At 36.4% G+C, this 27,489-nt stretch overlaps 1 protein-coding gene across 2 annotated transcripts in view; it reads right to left on the bottom strand.

The window, feature by feature from the left end:
• The window catches only part of tnk2b (tyrosine kinase, non-receptor, 2b), a 402,816-nt gene that overhangs the window by 284,355 nt on the left and 90,972 nt on the right, over positions 1-27,489 (bottom strand). For both annotated transcript variants that reach the window (XM_039764482.1, XM_039764485.1), the window contains exon 2: positions 22,174-22,394. The gene's annotated coding sequence lies outside the window, so the exon portion shown is untranslated. The remainder of the gene's footprint in view (positions 1-22,173; positions 22,395-27,489) is intronic.

The following is a 27,489-nucleotide window of genomic DNA, read 5'->3' as shown; positions in this document are numbered from 1 at the left end:
CAAAAAAGCGCTCAAGAAAACATGCATTATATAATTGAGAAGGCAGCGAAACAATAAGAAGCGAACGAGTGACATATACAACCATATTCATAAGTTCTGCTACTTCGGAAACAAAGCACGATGTAAACCTACACTTTAAATTAAGTTCATAGACAGGCTGCGCTGGCGTTTGTAATTTAGTGCCTGCCCATATAAGGCCGTCCGTCAGCGGCAATCCAATAGCAAACTCCCACTAAATATTCACGGGTTAAGGACTGTGCTTATGCAGAGGAAGATGAGATGGTCAGGGTGGTGTTTGACACAAACTCAGCGAAACTGCGAGAGAAAGTTTTAAGTGCCAGGACTAAGGTAACATTAAATACAGCCATGGACATAGCACGAGATGGCACCAGCACAGCTGGGAACCTTCGATGCATGTACACCGAGCGGCTCACGTGAACTGACGCAGTGCACAGATAAAAGCAACAGTTCCAAAGAGCTGAACAAAACCGAATTACACAATTGAAAAGGCAGCAAAAATATGAAGCGTCTGATACATACAAGCATATTCATAAATCCAGCTACTGCGGAAACAAAGCACACGTTGGAAAAAGTCAATGTCCCGCTAAAGGAAGACAGTGTAAAAAACCCGTGCATGCAGTGTGTCAGGTCTCAGATAAAGAAGAAGACGAGCTGTTTATTGATGCAGTAAGAAACGAATCGATGAATGAAACCTGTCATCTTTACAACGATTGACAAACACGGAATGTAACTTGAACACAACACATCCTACAAATACGAACCTGATTGAAAGAAATAATGATAATCAAATCCTTGATGACAGCAACACTCAGTAACACTCACAAAACAAATACTGTATATTGACAGTCATGTTACGTTATTTTTAAAATGTTCCCTTTTCTTTTCTAGCTTTTTAACACACTACTTCTCCGCTGCGATACGCGGGTATATATATATATATATATATATATATATATATATATACCCGATCTACATACTTGAATAATGGATACTTTATTCGCCATCAATGATTGTTTTGGTAAAGCCATACTCAGTGTATTCATTAGATGAACGGTAAAAAGTAAGAGCGAGGGGAGGATGACTTATTGAGGCATGCAGGCTGTAGTGCGTCAACTCTATCTGAATTGTGCGATCACATTTGAAAAATATATCTTTTCAAGTTCTATTTAGTCCATATGTGTCAAACTCAAGGGCAGCGGGCCACATCCGGCCCGGCGTGTAATTATATCCGGCCCGCGAGATCATTTTATATACTGTATTATTGTTATTAAAGCCGGGTATATGAAGCGCTGGTAACACAATAAACTACAGATCCCATAATGCAGCGCTTCAGCTGCCTTGCCAACACTTACGCGTTAATCAAGTCTACCTTATGATGCTGCAAGTTATTGTGAAGCTAGCTCACACGATGCTGAAGAGAAAAGTTGATTCTGAAAATAGAGCCTTTAAAAACCGATGGGAGGCTGAGTATATGTTTACTGAACCCGTGTGTCTCATTTGTGGAGCTAATGTGGCTGTAATTACAGAATTTAATCTAAGACGGCACTATGAGACAAAACATCAGGGTAACCTGAATGCAATGCAGAAGATACAGAAAGCAGCATAATTAAATAAGAATCTGACACTTCAGCGGACGCTTTAACCCGTGCACAATCACAAAGTGATTTCAAGTGAAGCTGCTTTTATGGGAGACACAAATGCACCAGTGCACCTTGCCCCACTTTCCCTGTTGCCAAGTAATGTTAAACCAAGTCGTCACTACGGTGTTCCCAAATACGCACTTTGCTGATAAACTGAGCGCACTGAGTTTGCACGGCGCTTTGGTGACTTTGAAGAACAAAAAAAGTCCGTCTACATGCGGCTCGAACCTTGTGCATGTTTGGTAGCACATATCTGTGTGAGAAGCTCTTCTCAGTGATAAAGACTAACAAAACAGCACACAGGAGTCGCCTCACTGATGAGCACCTGCAATCCATCCTGAGAATCTCCACAACACAGAACCTCACACCAAACAGAAACGAACCTGTGGCCAAAAAAAGATGCCAGGCGTCCAGCTCTAAAATGACATATGAGCAAAGACAACTGAATGATTTGATTTGTTATTGCTGAAAGGAACACATTTTATTTATATTTCTAGGTTTTGTTATGCAGCATGTTCATATTTGAATTTGTATAATTTTGACAGGATATATTTTTATGGAGAGCAAAATCTTTTGGGATATTTAAAATCTAAGTTTATTTTTATATAAAATTACATAAGAGTAAAGAAATTTGAATGTTTGTTCTTTTAACGCTTACTTTATTTCTAACTTGTATAATTTAGACAGGATAAATTTTTATGGAGAGCAAAATATTATAAGTTGTTTAAGGTTTGAGTTGATTTATTCACGAATAATATTCCTGTCTGTTTTACCATTCCTACCAAGGATATTTCTGTCGACTAAATAAAAATTCCTTCTATTTAAAATTTAAATAGAACTTGAACAAATACGATAGTTCATAATATCCACGCAGACTTGCACGTAAGAGCGGGAGTTATCCGTTTTAACAAGCAGCGTATTGCACTGATACGAAATAGCTGTGTGTGTATATATGTAGATATGTATGTATATGTATATATATGTTTATATATGTGTGTGTATGTATGTATGTATGTATGTATGTATGTGTGTGTGTGGAAATATATATATATATATATATATATATATATATATATATATATATATATATATATATATATATATATAACAACAACACTCATCACTCACAACAGTGAGAAAACAATTACATTGACAATCATGTTACGTTATTTTCAAAATGTTTCCTTTTCTTTTCATTGCTTCTTTAACACACTACTTCTCCTGGTATTTTTATATATATATATATATATATATATATATATATATATATATATATATATATATATATATATATATATATATATATCTATATATATATATATATATATATACACATATAGATATCTATATATCTATATATATATATACACATATAGATATCTATATCTATATCTATATATATATACATACATACAGTGATGTGAAAAACTATTTGTTCTATATATTGAACTATATATGTTCTTTCACCTTGCATAACTGAATAACCCTTATGGCACACTAACAATTCAATAGGTTTATGGTCACTACAGTATTTGGATTTAAAAATTTTCATGTGGGGACTCGTATAAATAAGAAGTGTTGAATAATGCAGTCAAGGAGGTTGCACATTTCCTCATGTTTGGGTTCTTTTCCTCTGTAATTAAGTACCAAAACTGTCCATGATCCCCATACTTCAGCTGAATGTCATCCTGTAGTGTCAAAATCTCACCCTCCACTGTAGACGAGTTTTAGGTGAAAGAGTGTTGCAATTTCTAATGAGAGTGAATCACCCTCAACATCTTCCCTAAATGGATAGCACTTAGATGGTTTCAAGACTCCGCTTTACTTGAGGCAATCGCTACATTTATCAAAGTCTGACAGACAATTTTCTAACTGCTCTGTGTAGTGTATGCTGTCAAATTGTGCACACACCTTCTATTGCGTCTCCAGCTCTGACGCGAGGGTTTGGATGTTCCCCAAATCAAGGCGCTGAAAAATGACGGCTGTCCGATTAACTGCGATTTTTGTTCCCTCTCCTTTCTCTTTCTCAGATCGCTTTTCGGAAGGAAGTCAGTTTCGTAGTTTTTATGAACAGTTCGAAAGTGCCTTTCCACATTTCCTTCTTTGGAATAGCAATGATAGATTGACCGATCAGACAACGCACTTTGACATTGTGAGGAAAAAAAAATCCTCTTCCAATTCCACATCTAGCCCATACCCTCCCCAAACAACTTTTTTTTAAATTCTTTCTTTAGTCGATATAAATTGGAAGGCTAACTAGATCACAGCCGGAGTTTTGCAGTAGCACGCGCCTTTGATCGTGCGTGCGGGATGACCAGTGTGTTGGAAGAAAAGAGATCTCAGACTGGCCACCCTGTATGTCAATCAAATGGAAAATGCCATAGGGAGGATATATGATAGACTAATGTTTTGAATGTAACGCGATCCACCTGCACTACCTTTGCCATCTACCGGACGCATTGGGCACCCCTGATCTACAGTATCCATTCTTCTATACAATTCAGCAAAACGGTGACTCATGCTTAAATCAATAAGCACTTTCATTTATACAACTAGGGGGCTCCACCCCCTGCTCACTTCGCTCGCCCACTCTGGGTTTGGTTTACCGGATATGCAATTTAAAGAGATTGTTATTTTCATGGCAATTGTTACATATGCATTATTTTCACTTTTACTTTAAAGGGGGTGTTAGGGGTCTGATCATCTGCTGGCTTTTTGCTGCTGGCGGGCTGCATGTTTTGCTTATCGTTGTTTTAAGAGCTGGGAGCACATGAAGCGTGTCTGTCAAAAGCAATCCAATAACTGCTAGGTTTGATGTCGTTGGACTTGTTTTAAATGATGTTTTGCTGCCTTGTCTTGCGTGACGTTGTAAAAACAATACTTGTCCTTTATTTCCTGACCTGGGCATGGTTAAATCTTTCTCGCAGGATGTATAATGCTGCTCACGTTGTGAAGGACTGAACGCATGCAAAAGGAGACGCTGTCGGATCATCTGCCCGTGGCAGGGTGGTGTGGGGGGACGACGGGGTGGAGGGTGTAGGGCTGAACAAACGCTAAGGAAAAGTGGTCGGATCATCAGCAGGTGACCTGCCTGTTGTGCTTGTCACACTGCCCGATCATTTCAAAGCCTGTACAGCAGCTGTCCTTTTGCCACTTTACTTCTCTGCCGCTCGCGATGTGAAGTGGGGGATTTTGGGGTAGCTGAACACACAAAAGAAGAATCGTCGGATCATCTGTTGGCAAGCTGCGTGTTTTGCTTGTGGCTTGTCGTTGTTTTAAAAGCTGGGAGCAAGTTAAGGCGTCTCTCGCGGGACTTCAAATTGTCTTCCAAGAAGATCATGTGTCATCTCCCTAACAAAGATTTTTTTTTTTTTATAATAGAATATCCATACTACTCGTATTGCAAGACCTCGCTCATTTATCAAGTCAAAATTTATGAAAAAATTTTAACTCGTCTTGCAAAACACTCATAAACCAAGTTACTCGCAAACGGAGGTTCCACTGTATTTGCATACATATGGTCACACCATGTAGTTCTGTATTGTCGCTTACAGTGACTATTTTTAAATACAGTCAGAATTGTGTTGACAAAAACATAAAATTTTGCATTTCATAAATACATAGTTAAAATAATGAAAGTGAATGAGGCTCCCTGTTTTCTTATCTCGCTCTCAAGACCACCTCAACACTGAATTATATATACAACAACTGTTAAAACAGTTTGAAACAGCACCAAGTTATGTAATTGAAAGGAAAACAATTGAACAAATAGTTATTTGTATAGAATGACAAAAAAAATTTCTAAGTTAAGGGAAATAGGTTAAAAAACACAATCCATTGATGCTGACAGGAAGTTCAGATATTCTGAATTTTGTGACATGCTTTGTTGGGACTGGTCTGTTTTCATCCAATTGTTCTATTTTCCTAATATGACATTTACAAAAAGAAAAAAAAAATAGAAATTTTAGTTTACAACAGAGCAGAAAAAACTCTGCATATTTAAAATAACATTTTTAGTCATCCATATAAAAGACAAATCTATAAACTTGATAGGTTTACAGGGCAGTCTGCTGTATATTTTAGAAACATAAAAAATGATACCTGTGGTTGTACATTAACCAGATCTCTCAGGCAATGATTCAAAATCAGTCATGGAGTAGCTGTAGCTAATCCCAGCAGTTTTTTTGCAAAGGGCAGCAACAACACACACACACCCCCACAAACGCACTAGGGCCAGTTTAGCATCACCAGTCCCCTCAAACCAGCATGTCATATTTCACTTATATCACCTCAGTTTCACCTTCTAAAGAATTCCAGGAAACAAATAACTTCTCATTTCTAATAAAGAACAGCGTAAATAAATTGGTTGCATGTGCATATTAAATTATTTCAGTTTATTGAAACAGACACAACACCCAATGACCAACAAAACACACCCACTAGGGCGGGTTACTATAATACATAAGGTTTGGACTGCTATGCTGCAATACAACATACCAAAACTACTAATTACACAACACAGTTAAAAATTAAAAAAAAACCCATCAAATTATGGTTCAACTTTTGTGCACAGTCAGCACTGTTACAGCTAACGTTGTGCTTAACTGCACAATACAAAACACTACAGCTGTTACATAAAGAGAATGATTTATTAATTTGATTAGAAGCATGAATAGATTAGGCTTTTAAATAGCAAAGAAACATCTAAATATCTAGCTTATATGCTTATTTAGATGTTTTAAATTCTGCATTGTAATAGGATATATAATTCATAAATTATAAAACAAGTCTAATCATCTTCAGTCCAACTGGCAGGAAATATTATCAAGATCAATCTGCAGCATCTTGGACGTTCCACTATACTGCACAATATGACATTTAAAAAAAAAAACAAAAAACTTTTGATTTTAATTGTTATGTTATTCTCTGTTGTATATATGAAATGTTGTGTATGTAAATACAGGACAAATCACGTCCTTTACTGATTCAATACGGTACGCTGTATTTTATGTTGCAATATGGGACGATCCTTCATTGCAATGGATGAGTGGAGACTCTACTGGTGTGTGTGGATGAAGGCCATTATCAATAAACACAGGAAATGATGAAGCGCTCTTAAAAGACTTGGATTATGTTTGGCACTATTTCATTAAGTGCATATTTCTGTCAATCTGACCCGATCAAATTAACACATTAAGGGGTTATGTTAAAAAAAAAAATTAAATTACATAAATTAACTAAGATGTTAACGCCAATTAATCAGTATCTCTAATTTTTTTTTCCATGTAACAACAGACAACCGAGGCATTTGGGAACACTAACTGGTTTGATATTATAAATAATCCAGAAAAACAAGGACCGGTATTTTGTACTAAACTGTGATATAACTAAAACAAAGTAAATGTGCACACCCATGATATGAAAATAAAAATATATCATATGCTTACCATTTACATCAAACCATTAATTAATTCTGACATTTAAAAGCTGTGGCTTGTGTTCAGCTAGAATGTGAATCCCTCATAAAATTATACAGTAGGAAGACCTTATATCTTTGAAACCACATTGTAAAAACCAACTAAAGAACACCACAATAAGCGTTGCAAAGTTTAAGTCAATACATAATATGAAAACGTGAACTAGGGATGATGTACTGTACATATAACTAGATGTTCAGATATGTGCACAGACAGATATTTCTTAGTAAATAGTGTTCTTTTATTGTGTGTGTATTATGGATAAATAATAATTTTGTACATGTTATTATTTTAAAAAGTGTGTTTAAAAAGAATTTGACTTATTTTAGTATGTTTTATTGTCACTGAAAAAGCAAACCTACAGAATTTCATTTTGTTAAAAAAAAAAAATGAACTGATAACACTCGTGGGTCTGCAGTTTAATTATAAATATACCACTTTAATACAGAACGTACAGTAAGTTTTCTATATGGCTGCTTATGCAGGAGTTTAGTATAAAAGAAAAAAAACTTTTATGATCTAGTGATATGAAATGGATGATGGGTATAAGCCTAGAAGAAAAAGAAAAAAAACCTGATCGATGCATAAATATCTTCTAAGTGGGCAACAAACTTTATGCATAAAATGCCAATCTACCTTCCCAACATTTGTCTCACTTTATGGTGAGTTTAATTTGCTTCTCTTTCCAAATTAAGTACAGATTTCAACAGGTTCAAAATGTTACTAGCAAAATATTGATCTGATTCCAAGGATACAATCATAGTGGTATCCTATAACCTCTTTAATGTGGTTCTACTCTTTTGCATTATAAAGTCAAAGAACTGCAAATACCTATATTAAAAAAAATAAAAATAAAAAAATCTACCTGCTAATTTGTTCAACATTAAATCAGATATTTCCTATGAACCACATTTTACCTTTTAAATTTGCAGAAAGAAATATTAAAATTGTTTTAGACTTTCCTATTAATGCACTAACTACTTTGTAAGCAATAGCTTAAATTTGAAGACAGTAAGCAGATAAATAGATGAATACAACTGATAATAAACAAATTACTTTTATTTTGTGCTAAATCAAATTAAACTGGCAAGTGTCCTAGTATTGGCAAGCAAAGGATGGCAAACATCTGTGGAATGTTAACTAAGTAAACAGTAAATTCAAAAAGATTTAGGTTTGAATCTTCCAACACCAAATTCAAACCTAAATCCTGATTAAGAAATAAATGTATGAAAGAGATGCTGGTAATTGGCAACTACAACAATAGTGGTTTAGATGTTATCATTTTCATAAATAAAAATTTCACCACACCATTCCAATAAAAGATACAGTAAAGTCTGCAAAATACTACCCACTCCCCTCAAATACTTCATAATCATAAAGTGAGATTTAAGTACCCATAGGAAAAGTTCTTACAGCTTAGATAAGCCTTGCATCATGACGTGCTTCCTATAACTCTACGTTACTTAGCAAGAAGCAGAACTCTGGCATCTCTCCTCATTGTCACTTTTCTTTTGGTATGTTCCACTTCCTGTCCTATGGTCTATTCCACACTACATTCAGCACTTCTTCTCTAAATCTTGTGTTATTCAAAAAAAAGTAAACATCATGATCATTATTATTTGCATAAATGGCATAAGAGAGATAATTTTAAAACTATTTTGAAACCACAGGAAAATTTGTGAGCAGGCATTTTAAACTATTGCCAATAGAGGTACCTACACATAACAGAGTCATAAAAGATAATGGCCTCTAATTCTTTTACTCCTAGATCGTTCAGAGCACAGGGAATTCAAAGCTGTTAAACTGTGAATTTATGTCACAATTTTAGTCTTTTCTGGTATATAGCAAGGCTGTGCACAGCCACTCTGTCTTGATCAGACTTCAGTTCATCCGTCACATCCTTCTGCCATAGCACAGTGTGCATGTCCTATGCAAAACTAAAGTTCGTTTATTTATTTGTCCCCTGGGAGAAATTTGGCTTTTTACAGAAGCTCTTTAATAAATAAATGCATAAATAGGTAAATAAATAAACAAATAAATACATACATACATACACACCAGAATGACTAAAAAGTAAGAATATAAAAGAAACAAAACATCTGACTTAGCTATTCATAATGACACTCTTTTGTTTTAATTCTCACCTTTGCTACTACCTCCAGGGGGTCCACAGTGCATCCCATAACTGAGTCTGCTCTTTTAATGAGCTTGTTGGTTTAATGGGCCTCTATTGAAGTGATGTTATCAGCCCAGCACAACACAGCACAGAAAATTGCACTGGTCACCACAGAGTCATGGAAGATGTGAAGGATGTCACTTCCCATATTAAAGGAATGCAGTGTCCTAAAGAAAAAAAGAGCCTACTCTGGCCTTTCTTGTATAGTCTCTGTGTTCCAAACCAGTCCAAATTGTCATTAATGTGGACACCCCATATGTGCAAAATGATCTGAGAATTTCTGTAAGTGACATAACCTGGTGTTATATTTATAGTCTGGGGTGTACAGAGTAAAGATAAAAGGAGACAGGACCATTCTTTCTGGTGCTCAAGTGTTGCTCACATATATCAGAAACACAGTCTCACAAGCCGCAGTCTGCCTGACAGATAATCCATTATTCCAGAGCACCAAAAGCTCATTCACCTGCATATTACTGACTTTACTCCTTAACAGGGATGACTAGATGGTAATGAATGCACTGGAGAAATTAAAAAAAAAAAACTTAATCCTCACACTGCTGTCAGCTTTGTCCATATCCATTTATCTTTAAAGAGAAGATGCATAGCAGTTTTTTGTTCGGGTAAGTATTTCTGGGTGGTTGCTCCTTTAGAATTTTACTACTAGTATTAGCATTTTTGTCCTAGAAGCACCCATGACATGGTTTGCAATTCATATAAACTATATGGACCACATGGCTAACGGAACACTTTCAATGAGGTTGTACTAATAGTCATTCATTTTGTCCTATTGAAAATCAAGAGAAATAAATACTCATTATAGCATATAAATCAGTTTTGATTTTTACAACAATCTTTTATGTGTAAAATGAAATCATAAGATCAATGGACCTCCTTATAAAGACACTGCCATATGGGCTGTGCTTAGCATGAAACATACACATTTCTCTGGAGATTAAGTTAATTAGTGACTCTAAATTAATCTGTGGTTGTGCATCCCAGTGATGGACAAGAGTCCCATGTAACATTTCCCTATCTTGCGCCAAGTAGGTAGTAGGTGCATACCTCAGAAGAAATGGATGTAAAGCACCGCTGGACAGGGTGTTAGTCCAAATTTACATGCATATTTCCACATTAACTCTTACATTAATTCATTTAGAATCATCAGTTATGTAAAACACGTCCTGGAAAGTGCAAAAAAACTGGAGTAATGCGACAAAATGTACATAACTAGGGCTAATCATTGTTTCACTATATCATGAGAAATGGACACATTGGATGAAAAATAGATAGGTTATTTAAACTGGCATGTTTAAAAATGCCAGTTTTATAGTACCCGAGAGAGATGTCGCTTCCATAGTGACCACAATCTTTAACACATTGAAGCTTTTCTTTCTAGAATGTCTTTGCATGTTATGTCACCCTAACAAAATGAAAAATACTTTTGTCTGTGAATTTACCCTATTCATCACAGAGAACTGGCACTTATTCCTCTAGCATCAGGTGCAAAACAAAAACCAACAACATTCCCATTTACGTTGCGATAATTTAGATTTAGCAATTCACCCAACATGTTATTGGGTGGTGGGGGCTCAATGGGTCACATATACAACAATCAGGAGCACAATCTGAACCCAAATTAAACCTGAACAAGTCCTGAACAAATTTAAACCTCATATTTTAAAGGGCTGATGGGAAATAATCTTAATATATTAATTTGTTTTGTTCTTTTATTTAGCACACTATAGTTTTTTTTGTTTTGTTTTGTTTTTTTTTACTGTTTTTAGTATGAAGATGCCAAGTTACATTCAGGCACCTGTCCATGCATGTCCTGATTGATGCTATACTTCTTATAATCAGTTGCAGGCCAAGAGCAACTGGAAGATTGAAAGCCAATCACACACAAATTGGTTATTCTATTTTTTCTTTTTTTTCCTCCATCTCTTTCCATACCAACAGCAAACCTCAAATTCTACCAAGAAGCATTTTAGAAAAGAAAAAAGAATGTAATTGAAACAATATCAGTACCAAATAAATGAAGAAATCTTTCCTCTTAATTCATGGTCAAAAATTATTGCATATGCTTGAAAACGTTTGCAAGTAAAGATTTTTTTTATCATTGCTTCATAGCTTACAGTATTATATGAATCATTTAATCTTGAAGCAGATATACAAAACAGTTTTTTGCAACATGTTTCAGAATGCATGTTTCTGGAATGATAAATCAGTTAAAGGGATGACTGCAGGCCACATCAAAAATAATCTGTACCTCTGCTATTTGTACAGTTCAAAACTGCAACAATACTATTGTATTTTGCAATGTTTCAGCATAATTGTGTTTACAGAAGAGAAAAAAACATAATTTTTAAGCCAGACTGATGACACTATTTAAGTTATTAAAAATGGCAAAAGATAATAATGTTCTGAAATTATATATGTACATTTATGTATTTCCTAGGGTGCCATCACAAGTCATGGTGTAACATCCTACAGGTTCTCAATTATTTTTTACAATATGTTAAAATATATACAGGTCAGCTCTTGTGATTTGTGGGTTTAGTATTCACAGATTTGACATCAATAATTAAATAGAACTTAATGTACAAGCTGTGCAGCCTATTGCAGAAAATCCCAGGTGACACTAACAGTATTAAATGGACCCCAAATCCTAGCAACCTCGGGTGTTTCTGCATCATTGAGTAGCTTCGGCAAATACCACAAGGGCTGCTGGATGAAAGAGTAGGGTGGTAGTTTTAACTGTAAGCCATAAGAAGTTGGTAGGATCACAACTGGTGATTTATTTTGTTTCAATACTTAATTGCACAAGAAGATTACAGTTTTCTTTGGATGCATCTTCTTGTCCTGTGTTTGGCTTGTGTGTGTAATTTTGTCTGGGAGTGTTCCTAACCTATATGAATCTTCACATACACCAACATCATGGTAGGACAAACCTTTACGTAACTTTCAAAAGGCTGTTCACATGGGATTTCATTTCATAGCTATATTACCATTATCTGCATCAGTGAAATTAGAATGTTTCTGAGTTTTTATTGGTTATTGTTTAGTGCTCAGGATTTTGTTGAGTTTCTTTTGTATCTGTAATAGTAATCATTTTGTCATTTACTACCATAAATATACACACAAATTTATTAAAATAGGTAACATTTTGTAAAAAGTTATACTTCATTAGAAACAGCCAAGTTTGTCTGGGGGATGCCATGTATCTTCATCTTGGCAGCCAGCTTCACACATATGATTTGCTTGTACAGTGACCAATCTTGCAACTTTTTGCATCTTACTTAGTGCAAACATTTTAGAATATATACTTTAGGCCGATGGTTACTGTATTTGCAGAATGATGGGGTTCCTGTGCCCATAACCCCCATGAATCACAAGGGACAACTATATTTTATATAAAAAAGAATCAAAGTTGATTTATCATCGTTTTTTTGCATGGTCAGTTTGATAGTTCTTATGTACCTCAGTATGTACATGGAATACAACAATTAACCATTACTAAACATGTCATTTTCAGCAACTTTGGTAGGAAAAACTAAAGTAAGCATACATATAAAATTATTATTATTTAGGCAGATTTATTTATAAAGCACCTTTTTCCATGCTCAAGGCACTTTAAATAAATCTTACCAATAAATAAGCAAAACCTTATAATTCAGAATAGGCCTTAATTAGAATTGTTTTTAGGCTTTTCTGTTGGGGGAAAAATATTTTCAGTAAATTTAAGGAAACTCAGGATGTCACTTTCAATAGGCAAGTGGTAAGCTGATAAATAATGCTTTTCAACTCCATGAACCAGAATGTGCCTTACTATCTGAAAGAAGCGGTATAAGTATGAAGAAAATTATTGCAGTGATCATTTTTCTTGCCACTACACTCAGTACTGTTGTATGCTTCATAAAAACACCAATTCCCAATGGAAAAATCAACCAACTAATCAAAGAACATCTTGAAATAATGTAAAAAGAAAATAAAATGAAGATGTGTTAGCATTATTCCACCTGGTTCCTAGTGCAGGCATCTCTTGTCCAACAGCACACAATAGCTGGTTGCCTAATAATGTACAGAAAAGATACTGTTCAGAGGCATCAATCACTAGCAAAGTCAAGCAAATACAACATTCTATGCCCACATTAGGAAACAGCGATTGAAGATTTTGCGTATAAGATAATTAATAGAAGTCAAAAATTTCACACTCTCCTCTCTTTCATTTACTACTTATAATTAATAATTTAGCAGGTGTCGGAGATTGTTGGGGTGGCGACCCGGCCAGGACGCCTAGGAAGACCGGAGAAGGGCTTACACCTTCTCCAGACCATGTGGGGACGACCGCCCTGGTTCCTTTGGGGGCCACGGATGCAGAGCTTTGAAGCTCAACCCTGTAGGGGCCCGTGGTCACCACCAGGGGGTGCCCCAATGCCTGGAGAGCCCTGGACCTCAGCACTGGCATGGGGGAAGAAGACTGGGGACACCCAAATTGCTTCCAGGTGCACAGCCGGCACTTCCGCCATACAGGGGAGTGTCCACAGAGGAGTGTTGGGAAGCACCTGGAGCCCATCCAGGCTTGCATAAAAGGGGCCGCCTCCCTCCATTCGATGGCAAGAGTCGGGAGTGGAGTAGGACGGAGCTCTGGAGGAGAGAAAGAGGCGGCCTGAAGAGAGTAAGGCATTGTTGTGGCCAGGACTTGGGGGACTTTTGAGGATGTGTGGTGCACTAAACTTGTAAATAATGGATGTAAATAAACGTGTTGTGGGTGACATTGACGTGTCCGCCTGTCTGTGTCCGGTCATGTTCCACATAGGCAACAATTTTGGAAAGTCATTGAGTAAAACACCAAAGCAACTTTTGAAAGGCCAGCTCATATATTTTACAGATTTCCAAATGTACAGTGTATTCTTATGAATAAATTATGTGTAACATATTCAACTAGCCAACCTGCGGCGTACCATACGCCGCATAATCAGGCCGGTTTTTTAATGATTTTTAAGCACAGGGAGAAAATTAACATTTGAAAAATCGGTAATGTAATAAATCAGCAAGAAAAGCAACATTGTAACAATGCACGGAACGAACTAACACACAATCGTCTGAAGTGACTGAAAACTGGCGCACCGTCCTCGCGTCTTCTCCTGCCAGACAGAGGGATGGGGGTGCACGGCGCGGAGTGTGGAACAGGAGGAAAGGAGAATGACGTCCATTCAGCTCCGTCCGTCATGCTAGTCTGCTGATTTCTCGTTCAGTATGCAAAGCCCGCTCATGTGCCCACCTCCAACTCGTCAAGTCGCCGTCTTTACATAGTCCAGATGTACCCATGAGTGACTTAGACTTTTCATTGCTCTGTGCGGATCTGGCTGCTTTTCTATATATAATCCACCAAGACACCTGACCACGGTATTAGCAAGGTGAGAGGGGGGTGTGAACAAACTGCAGGAGCATCTAAGACAACGCATGTTTGTTGCGGATGCGAATTGCTGTATGTAGCGTGTAAAACAGTTTGCTATGGTGCACGCGGTCATGCGTCGTAACGAAAACTCAGTTTTTAAAGACTGCCTACTTCATTGTGGTTTAACCTCAGTTGTAAAGGAATGTTTTAAAGACCCCATGGGATACCCCTCGGTTTTGGCTGCTTTTCTATATATAATCCACCAAGATACCCGACCACGGTAGGAGGGGGGTGTGCACAAAGGGTAGGGACGTAATGAGTGGGAGCGTATGAGTCACATTTAGTGGGAATTCCACGGCTTGCAGTCCAAATGGGGTTCAACAGCTTACCCATGCCTGTCTGAGCTGGGTAGACACACGGTCAATCTCATGCATAATTATTTATTGAATGCTAAATACTTCTGGAAAGACACAGATGTCTAAAAACGGGTTGGTGTGAGAATACAACAGTAAGTGAATGAAAAGATGGAGCTCTGGAGAGAGCAAAATACAACACAATAGTGAACCCGTCCCATAACAAACGCAGCGTAGCTCAGACGTGCATGTGGACTCTTACCGCAGACGAAAGGGACTAACTGGGTGGTCTGTGAGTTATTGCGTCCGGGCAAATGGGCAGGCAGTGTGAATGCCTAGAGAGCGAGAGTAGACGCCGGCCGGTGAAAAAGGAGCGTTGGTGGGCAGGAAAACGTCTTCCGTGTTCCTGCAGGAGCATCTAAGACGACGCATGTCTGTCGCGGAAGCAAATAGCTGTATGTAGCGCGTAAAACAGTTTGCTATGGTGCACGGTCATGCATCATAACCGAAAAGTTGGTTTTAAAGACTGCTTACTTCATTGTGCTTCAACCTCAGTTGTAAAGGATTGTTTTAAGGATCCCATGGGATACCCCTCGCAAACCGTTTCACACACTGCATATGGCGATTCACCTCTGTGAGAAACATGCCTCTATGAAGTCAATGCACATGACATTAACCTGACCTGCACTGCATGTGGCCTCTACAACAGACGAATATAAATGACGCCATTTTTCTTGTGTCGTCGCGTCCGAGTTGGTGGGCATGGCCCCGCGAGTTGTCGTCGTATCCAATGGTCTCTTCCGGTGTACTTTCCATGGTTGTCTTGCCTTAGTTAATTATATATATATACTAGCAAAATACCCGCGCTTCGCAGCGGAGAAGTAGTGTGTTAAAGAAGCAATGAAAAAGAAACATTTTGAAAATAACGTAACATGATTGTCAATGTAATTGTTTTGTCACTGTTGTGAGTGATGAGTGTTGCTGTCATATTTATATATATTTACACACACACACATAAACATATATATATACATACACACACACACATACACACACACATATATACACATACATACACACATACACACACACATATCTATACTAATAAAAGGCAAAGCCCTCACTCACTCACTCACTCATAGATAATTCTCCAACTTCCCGTGTGGGTGGAAGGCTGAAATTTGGCAGGTTCATTCCTTACAGCTTCCTTACAAAAGTTGGGCAGGTTTTATATCGAAATTCTACGCGTAATGGTCATAACTGGAAGCAGTTTTTCTCCATTTACTGTAATGGAGATGAGCTTCAACGCCGTGGGGGCAGAGTTTCGTGTGACATCATCACGCCTCCCACGTAATCACGCAGTACATAGAAAACCAGGAAGACCTCCAAAAAGCGCTGAAGAAAACATGCATTATATAATTGAGAAGGCAGCGAAACAATAAGAAGCGGCGAGTGACATATACAACCATATTGATGAGTTCTGCTACTTCGGAAACAAACCACGATGTAAACCTACACTTTAAATTAAGTTCATAGACAGGCTGCCGCTGGCATTTGTAATTTAGTGCCTGCCCATATAAGGCCGTCCGTCAGCGGCAATCAATAGCAAACTGCCACGGGTAAATATTCACGGGTAAAGGACTGTGCTTATGGATAGGAAGATGAGATGGTCAGGGTGGTGTTTGACACAAACTCAGCGAAACTGCGAGAGAAAGTTTTAAGTGCCAGGACTAAGGTAACATTAAATACAGCCATGGACATAGCGAGATGGCACCAGCACAGCTGGGAACCTTCGATGCATGTACACCGGCGGCTCACGTGAACTGGCGCAGTGCACAGATAAAAGCAACAGTTCCAAAAGCGCTGAACAAAACCGAATTACACAATTGAAAAGGCAGCAAAAATATGAAGCGTCTGATACATACAAGCATATTCATAAATCCAAAACAAAGCACACGTTGGAAAAAGTCAATGTCCGCTAAAGGAAGACAGTGTAAAAAACCCGTGCATGCAGTGTGTCAGGTCTCAGATAAAGAAGAAGGCGAGCTGTTTATTGATGCAGTAAGAAGCGAATCGATGAATGAAACCTGTCATCTTTACAGCGATTGACAAACACGGAATGTAACTTGAACACAACACATCCTACAAATACGAACCTGATTGAAAGAAATAATGATAATCAAATCCTTGATGACAGCAACACTCAGTAACACTCACAAAACAAATACTGTATATTGACAGTCATGTTACGTTATTTTAAAATGTTCCCTTTTCTTTTCTAGCTTTTTAACACACTACTTCTCGCTGCGATCGCGGGTATATATATATGTATATATATATATATATATCCCGATCTACATACTCGAATAATGGATACTTTATTCGCCATCAATGATTGTTTTGGTAAAGCCATACTCAGTGTATTCATTAGATGAGCGGTAAAAAGTAAGAGCGAGGGAGGATGACTTATTGAGGCATGCAGGCTGTAGTGCGCGTCAACTCTATCTGAATTGCGATCACATTTGAAAAATATATCTTTTCAAGTTCTATTTAGTCCATATGTGTCAAACTCAAGGGCGCGGGCCACATCCGGCCCGTGTAATTATATCCGCCCAGAGATCATTTTATATACTGTATTATTGTTATTAAAGCCGGGTATATGAAGCGCTGGTAACACAATAAACTACAGATCCCATAATGCAGCGCTTCAGCTGCCTTGCCGAACAATTACCGCGTTGATCAAGTCTACCTTATGATGCTGCAAGTTATTGCGAAGCTAGCTCACCGATGCTGAAGAGAAAGTTGATTCTGAAAATAGAGCCTTTAAAACCGATGGGAGGCTGAGTATATGTTTACTGAACCCGTGTGTCTCATTTGTGGAGCTAATGTGGCTGTAATTACAGAATTTAATCTAAGGCGGCACTATGAGACAAAACATCAGGGTAACCTGAATGCAATGCAGAAGATACAGAAAGCAGATAATTAAATAAGAATCTGACACTTCAGCGGACGTTTTACCGTGCACAATCACAAAGTGATTTTAAGTGAAGCTGCTTTTATGGGAGACACAAATGCACCAGTGCAATTTGCCCCATTTTCCCTGTTGCCAAGTAATGTTAAACCAAGTCGTCACTACGGTGTTCCCAAATCGCACTTTGCTGATAAACTGGCGCACTGAGTTTGCACGGCGCTTTGGTGACTTTGAAGAACAAAAAGTCCGTCTACATGCGGCTCGAACCTTGTGCATGTTTGGTAGCACATATCTGTGTGAGAAGCTCTTCTCAGTGATAAAGACTAACAAAACAGCACACAGGAGTCGCCTCACTGATGAGCACCTGCAATCCATCCTGAGAATCTCCACAACACAGAACCTCACACCAAACAGAAACGAACTTGTTGCCAAAAAAAGATGCCAGGCGTCCAGCTCTAAAATGACATATGAGCAAAGACAACTGAATGATTTGATTTGTTATTGCTGAAAGGAACACATTTTATTTATATTTCCAGGTTTTGTTATGCAGCATGTTCATATTTGAATTTGTATAATTTTGACAGGATATATTTTTATGGAGAGCAAAATCTTTTGGGATATTTAAAATCTAAGTTTATTTTTTATATAAAATTACATAAGAGTAAAGAAATTTGAATGTTTGTTCTTTTAACGTTTACTTTATTTCTAACTTGTATAATTTAGACAGGATATATTTTTATGGAGAGCAAAATATTATAAGTTGTTTAAGGTTTGAGTTGATTTATTCACGAATAATATTCCTGTCTGTTTTACCATTCCTACCAAAGATATTTCTGTCGACTAAATAAAAATTCCTTCTATTTAAAATTTAAATAGAACTTGAACAAATCTGATAGTTCATAATATCCACGCAGACTTGCGTAAGCGGGAGTCATCCGTTTTAACAAGCAGCGTATTGCACTGATCTGAAATAGCTGTGTGTGTATATATGTAGATATGTGTGTGTGTATGTATATATATATATATATATATATGACAACACTCATCACTCACAACAGTGAGAAAACAATTACATTGACAATCATGTTACGTTATTTTCAAAATGTTTCCTTTTCTTTTTCATTGCTTCTTTAACACACTACTTCTCATCTGCGAAGCCTTGGTATTTTACTAGTATATTATATACATATATATATATATATATATATACATACATATATATATATATATTATATATATACATATACATACATATCTGCATATATACACACACAGCTATTTCGTATCAGTGCAATACGCTGCTTGTTAAAACGGATAACTCCCGCTCTTATGTGCAAGTCTGCGTGGATATTATGAACTATCGTATTTGTTCAAGTTCTATTTAAATTTTAAATAGAAGGAATTTTTATTTAGTCGACAGAAATATCTTTGGTAGGAATGGTAAAAACAGACAGGAATATTATTCGTGAATAAATCAACTCAAACCTTAAACAACTTATAATATTTTGCTCTCCATAAAAATATATCCTGTCAAAATTATACAAATTCAAATATGAACATGCTGCATAACAAAACCTGGAAATATAAATAAAATGTGTTCCTTTCAGCAATAACAAATCAAATCATTCAGTTGTCTTTGCTCATATGTCATTTTAGAGCTGGACGCTTGGCATCTTTTTTTGGCAACAGGTTCGTTTTATATTTGGTGTGAGGTTCTGTGTTGTGGAGATTCTCAGGATGGATTGCAGGTGCTCATCAGTGAGGCGACTCCTGTGTGCTGTTTTGTTAGTCTTTATCACTGAGAAGAGCTTCTCACATAGATATGTGCTACCAAACATGCACAAGGTTCGAGCCGCATGTAGACGGACTTTTTTTGTTCTTCAAAGTCACCAAAGCGCCGTGCAAACTCAGTGCGCAGTGCGCTCAGTTTATCAGCAAAGTGCGTATTTGGGAACACCGCAGTGAAGACTTGGTTTAACATTACTTGGCAACAGGGAAAGTGGGGCAAGTTGCACTGGTGCATTTGTGTCTCCCATAAAAGCAGCTTCACTTGAAATCACTTTGTGATTGTGCACGGGTAAAACGTCCACTGAAGTGTCAGATTCTTATTTAATTCTTCTGCTTTCTGTATCTTCTGCATTGCATTCAGGTTACCCTGATGTTTTGTGTCATAGTGCCGTCTTAGATTAAATTCTGTAATTACAGCCACATTAGCTCCACAAATGAGACACACGGGTTCAGTAAACATATACTCAGCCTCCCATCGGTTTTTAAAGGCTATATTTTCAGAATCAACTTTTCTCTTCAGCATCGTGTGAGCTAGCTTCGCAATAACTTGCAGCATCATAAGCTAGACTTGATTAACGCGGTAAGTGTTCGGCAAGGCAGCTGAAGCGCTGCATTATGGGATCTGTAGTTTATTGTGTTACCAGCGCTTCATATACCCGGCCATTAATAACAATAATACAGTATATAAAATGATCTCGCGGGCCGGATATAATTACACGCTGGGCCAGATGTGGCCCGCGGCCCTTGAGTTTGACACATATGGACTAAATAGAACTTGAAAAGATATATTTTTTCAAATGTGATCGCGCAATTCAGATAGAGTTGACGCGCACTACAGCCTGCATGCCTCAATAAGTCATCCTCCCCTCGCTCTTACTTTTTTACCGTTCATCTAATGAATACACTGAGTATGGCTTTACCAAAACAATCATTGATGGGGAATAAAGTATCCATTATTCGAGTATGTAGATATATCCGCGTATCGCAGCGGAGACGTAGTGTGTTAAAGAAGCTATGAAAAAGAAAAGGGAACATTTTAAAAATAACGTAACATGACTGTCAATATACAGTAATTGTTTTGTGAGTTTTACTGAGTGTTGCAGTCATCAAGGATTTGATTATCATTATTTCTTTCAATCAGGTTCGTATTTGTAGGATGTGTTGTGTTCAAGTTGCATTCCGTGTTTGTCAATCGTTGTAAAGATGACAGGTTTCATTTATCGATTCGTTTCTTACTGCATCAATAAACAGCTCGTCTTCTTCTTTATCTGAGTCCTGACACACTGCATGCACGGGTTTTTTTTTACACTGTCTTCCTTTAGCGGGACATTGACTTTTTCCACTGTGTGCTTTGTTTCCGCAGTACCTTGACGCTTTGTAAGCAAGTTCAATGTCACAGTATAGGCATTTAAATCTTTCTCTAAACCAAAATTGTACTGAAGCATTAGATATACTCCAATTCCTAGTTATTGAACCAATGCAAACTGTTAAACACCACTCCACACTAACTGAAAGTTTACTAACTATGAATTTCATCCAATAAAATTAATTTTATTACAGACTACATATAAGTGCAAAAAATGATGAATAGGCTCTGGGAAGTTGTTACTCATCTAAAAGACTCACTGTGCATTGTTTAAAGATTAGTTTTGTTACCAACTCAAAAATGGCTCTGACAAAACTGTTGCAAAAAGATGCACCAGACCATGGCATAATTTAAACATGACTGAATAATAGTTAAACAGTTGTCTTCCACTTCTTTAACATGATAAAAATACCTGTAATGGTATTTTAATTATAATTGAATTACTATTATACATATTTATATTTGCAGCATGCTCCAAAATAACGATTTTGTAATTTCTCAGTACCTTACCGTTTGAGCTACACCACAGTCTAGTTTGCATTTGGTGATGGCATAGTACGTATGGTACCACAGGGTTTAATAATAATAATAATTCCCATCAAGAAAAAGTATCAAGGTAACTTTACTCAGTTCCTCAATGATTTGTAATGGCATTAGAAAGCACATTTAAACAAGAAATCAAGAAAATGTGTTCAAGGAGACCCATTAAACTTTAGAAAGTATCTATACTTAGGAATCTACAGGTACCATCTATATAACAAGAGTAACCTGCAAAATGTTCTAGTCCAAAGCAAGCAGACAGCAGTCTATGTGCTATTACACCATTTCCCACAGACAAGTTTAACCTGAAATTAAATCCACAGATTTCAACACAAACTAACAATTCATAGCTGCTTAAGTACATAATTAGAATTGCACATTTCATACTTCTCTGGTAGAGCACATCTTCCGAACACATACATGAAAAATGGAAAATCACTCACCAGAAAGTTTCCTTTATCACAGTATCAGTCTAGTCAGGTCCAGACCAAAACGTTACTCCGCTTTCAGTTTGATCTTGCATTTGCACTTCATGGAAAAAATAAAACCTCAGTCCTTTATCACATGCTTATTTAACATTTTCCACATCCTCCACCTCATTATTCAGGAAATTAGTATCTGATATATCACTCTATATAGACTTCTTCGGTATTGTACAGTGGATCTGGAAGAAAAATTAAAATACAGTAATAGTCAGGGTATACAGAAAACAGCAACACAATATTTTATTTGGTTCAACAATACAGGTTAAAAAAAAGTATATTTGTGATACTGCAGCCTATAGTACAGTGCTAAGAAGTTACTCAATAAGCCTGGAATAGGCTGTAACAGGTAAACAGTAGCTCTGGAAGGAAAGCCAAACCAACCTAACAGATTTGTTTGTAGTTGGACTATAAAAGAAAACCAGCATCACCACAAAAGTCAAAGTGAATAAAAAAAAGACACCTGGCAATCTCTGAACCTAAGGCACTCAGGCTGGAAATCATTCATAGTATTATAATAAAGAACTCTGTGAATTAAACACATGAACATTACCTTCATGAGGCTAAGTATGTGCTAAATTATTGAAAACTGTCAATATTTGTAAGAGTTTACAGTGAATAGATTTAAACATTATGAAAGTAATTTAAACTTTTGTTAGGAAACAAATGCCTTTCTGCACTGAAACACACTATATACTTAGATATTTCTTATTAAACAGACACAAAGCCAGTAATTAAGGTATACATTAGTTTGTTTTACATTTCGAAGAAGGACAGATGCCTTTAGGGAAAATAAAGTGTGCCAAAAGTAGCTTGGTTTTGCAGTATTTTAAGGATGACAAAATTTGGTGAAAAACTAGAAATATTGTACTGAAAAACAAAGATAAATATTATAACGATAAAAATGATAAAAACACCATGAAGGTTATGGCAAAGTCAGCCGACCCATCATACCACTTTCTTTCTATAGCCACTGTCACTAAATCATATTTTGAAACAAAAATTGAATATAATGCTTTTCAGAAATGTAAAGAAAAGGTCAGTGAAAGATTGTTACTTAACTTTAAAACAGATTCTTACATGCATAATGAATAAATAAATCCCTTTCTGGGGTAATGTAGCAGACTATGAATGATTATGGTAATGATCAAAGGGGTTTTCATTTTAATTGACTGCTTTAACGATTAACTACAACTTTTGTCTAAATAATTCAAAACAAGTAAATGAATGTGTGCTATATATGAAAATTTACACAATTTGAAAACATCAGAATATGGAAAAACACAATTCCAACAAGAAGAGAAAAAACAGCATCAATAAAATATTAAGTCAAAAAGGCCATAAAGTAGCTAAATAATATTTATAAAGTACAAATGATACCAAGTGAAATCAGATTGCATGAAAAGGGCAACACATCACTCGAAGGAAAGATTGCAATAAAAATAATTTTCTTTAGTTTTGCAGCTACACAGAGTTAAATAATTATAAGTTTAAAACTTTTCACTAACAGTTAATTTTTGCACTGCCAACCTTGATACAGCTTCCGGCTTTGTTTTGAAGGGACAATGATTATGGAACAAGCTTTTTTTTCCCCCCTTTCTTTTTTTCAATCAGTCATTGATAAATTGGCCAATCACAAAAGCCGACCTTTTCAGCCTCTGCTTTTTTAAGCTTTACGGTAATTTAGTTGCAGTGCTCGTTTACACAAGGTATTACAGTACTTGAGCCAGCGATTTTTTTTTTTTTTTAAACCAGAAAGCTTAGCCTTTCACGTTGAGAGGAGTAATAAACTGAGAAAAATGAATCAGAGAAGTCATCCTGTGCAAATAGACAAACAGCAAGAAAGTACTTTAATGAATTCAGACCTTTTTATTTGGTCCTTTCAATTAAAAAAAGACACCTTATGAGTTTGTTTAAAAGTGCATAAGCATACATCTTTAACTGGAAAAAAAATAGATGAAATTGAAGTTGTCACTTAGTGAACAGAAGTCTTTTTCTTTTAAACTTGTAAGCGTGTTAATTCTGTATCTTCTTGATAAGCAACCTATGAACATTTGATGCATCTGTGGCTTTTTTAAAGATTGTTTTGTGTTTATTATTGGTTTATATGTTATGCAGTATAGGTTTTGGTAAGAAACGAATTTACATAATTAAAATGGTGATCCGTATGTTATAATTACACCTCTAGAATTATAAACATCTAGCTGATACACTGAAGAACAAGAAAAACCTGTATAAATATATTAAACGTATATTTTAACAGCAAAAAAGCTGTAGTGCAATAGAGGAGTAAAACTAAAAGTGCGGGTATATTAACATTTAAGCAGTGTTTAATTGCCAATTAGTTTATTTTTTAAAGTAAGTACTGTTTCATGGGAGTACATTACAGAAAAAAAAATGAAACAATATGACAGCCTGTAATTATGAAAATTATTTTCTTTTATGGATAAACATTTGTGTATATATAAGTATTGATTTTATGGAAATTTTATTTATTTTAGTATTTTTATGGTCGCTTAACAATAAGCTTACAGAACATGGCTTTGTCAATAAAAAAAATGAACAATTAACACCTGTCATCCATAGTTTAAATTATAAAAATACCAAAGTTAACACAAATATAGAACATAAGGCTTCTATGCATTTGATTATGCATAAGTTTAATGTAAAAATATTTTCAAAGGGTTAAAGAAAAATATATATATTTACAAAAATGGTGACAAGGCAGAAAATACACAACTAAACCCATTCAGCTTATATTCCTGATGTTAAACCTTTGAGCATGGAAAAGGAGCTGTGTGCATAAAGTGTATTATGTTATTGTCAATTTTTTACTTTTTCAAATGCAACTTACTGGATGTCTTAATAATGATTTCATAATACCAGAATTTTTGTATTTCATAACAATACTAGTGAAAGTTTACAATACTTGATACCTTTCAATACCACCTTTTCGATACCATGATTTTTATTAATGCATTTCCATTAGTTATAATAATATTAATTTATATGGCACCATTCATACCACTAATGAAGCTTATTAAAAAAAAATGTAACAAATGAATAAAAATAGAAACATTTTTGTAAAATTTACAGTTGCAGAAGTAAAAACGGAAGGAAAATAAAATAAGAGAAACAATGCAAAGCAATAGGAAACATGACCAAGAACAAAGAGAAGCAAATTATAAGCAAAATAGAAAAACATCATCAAAACATAAGAAAAAGCGATTGTTGAGCGGTCATTCAAAAATATCAAGAGAACAGCCTTTCTGATATTTTAAGGAATGTTGTTTCACAAATTTGGTACAAAGTTGTAAAAGCCACTTCTCCAGACATCCTATTTAATGTAAGGAACATTCAGCAGGAGAACTACAGAGGATGTAAGAGCACAACGTTTCCCAACCAGTGGGCCATGACAACATTGCAGGTTGATCGTTGCCAACCCCAGACAAAACCCCATCCACAGGTCAGATGATCACACTTAATTCTTAGTGGCAGCACAGCAGGTTGATTATGGCTGATCCTGGACAACCACCCCAACCCCCACTCTGATGATCACGCTTAATTCTCCAAGGAGGAAAAGCATGGAGAATTGAGCTTAATTCATCTAATGCTCTCATGGGTAAGAGCTCTGACAATCAAGCTCGATTCCCCGTTGGACACGACATCATAAAGGTTGGGAAACATTGGTTTAAGGTATATTTTGATATACATTTTGTGAAATATTCAGTTTCTAATCTATTCAGAACATTAAAAACAAGAATGAGAGCCTTTAAATATAATTTCTGAAAGCAATAGGTGGCCAATGCAGCTTCACCAACACACCAATTATACTATATTTCCATACTATTTCTGTTTAGTACTGATTGAAATTCATACAGTTTTGTTTTGCACTATAATCGATCAGCACATTTCTTCAGTAAATCAGTTTACAGAGAATTACAATGATCTGCACTTAAGTAAAATCTCGAAGTAATGGATTTCTGGCTGGAGAGAGGTATGGAGTATCGCATGGTTTCTGAGAAGGCGGTTGAGTTCTCACTGCCACTTACAATGAAATTATGTTCTCTTCCATTGTATAACCAATGCACAGATTCTCTTCAGGAATAGCTCATTTATTGGTGGTTGTGGTGCTTTACAGGATATCAACATAGAGAAACACAACAGTAGTCTGTGCCAGAGTATAAAAATACATGTTGACAGAAGTGATTGAAAATTAGGGACAAGTAGGGCTTACTAGTTATTTTCATTTGGCTATTTAAAGTGAACAAAATATTTGATGTTAAAGTATAAGCTCTAGATGTGTTCAGATGTACACCATCATATCTGAAAAACTGTGCATGTTCACAAAAAGTTGTTCACAAGCTGCATTTAGATAAATGCCATTTATGAAGACTTGGGATCCTGCCAAAAATGTCCACAGAATGTTCATACAATTGGAACAGAGATTTTTTTCACATTCCTTTAGCAAGTTAAAAACAATAACAAAATCACATTTAAATACCTCAGATTGCTGGAAGGATATGTAGGGCTATAATTTGAACATCAGATTGTTGTTAAAATAATGCTGGGATCTTCTCAATGATATCCAGAATTTTAATTTTCAGTGAGCACAACAGCTGTTTTGATCCTCATATTCCTAATGATGGAAGTGGTAATTCTCTGTATCACAGATTAAGCAGGTGAAGGAGTACAGCTCCACATAACCTATTGTGGACCAATGTCAGCAGAACAAGGCATAGAGTGAGGAGCAGGAGCAGATCCTCAAATTCTTGCCTATGGTGCATGCTGCACTGGTAAAACTGAACCAGGAGGTATAGAAAGTGAGGGTGTAGATGAGCAACTTGCCAGATTCATCTCCCTTGTTCAGGGTGTTGAACCTATTTTCCAGCTGCAGGTTCCACGTTTCTGGAATGCCAAGACCTCTGGCAAGCACAGCCTATTCAGGCAAACTGCCAGAGTTCAGACATGTATAATGTAGAGTAGACCAGGCTCTTTGGTTGTGCTCTCAGATGAGTAAAAAATGGTCCGCTGCTGAAATTGCTGCCTTATCGGTCTACAATGGTTTCTGTCATTGCAGGAACCATGGAGTCTAAAATCTCTGTTTTCCTGTATCTGGTGGAAAATGACAGTTCTGCCAACAAGCAATCCTGATACAGTCACCACATTCAAACCGGGAGTCACCAAATCCAGTGGAGGACATAAATGGTGGCATAATCTGCACCTTGTCTTCAGTGTGGCTCAGGTAAAATTGTTCTCCTGAAACTGGTCCAAATG

Source organism: Polypterus senegalus, chromosome 1, assembly GCF_016835505.1.
Source record: "Polypterus senegalus isolate Bchr_013 chromosome 1, ASM1683550v1, whole genome shotgun sequence".
NCBI lineage: Eukaryota > Metazoa > Chordata > Cladistia > Polypteriformes > Polypteridae > Polypterus > Polypterus senegalus.
Note: the sequence above shows the minus strand (reverse complement) of the source record. Positions and strands in the feature narration are given on the sequence as shown.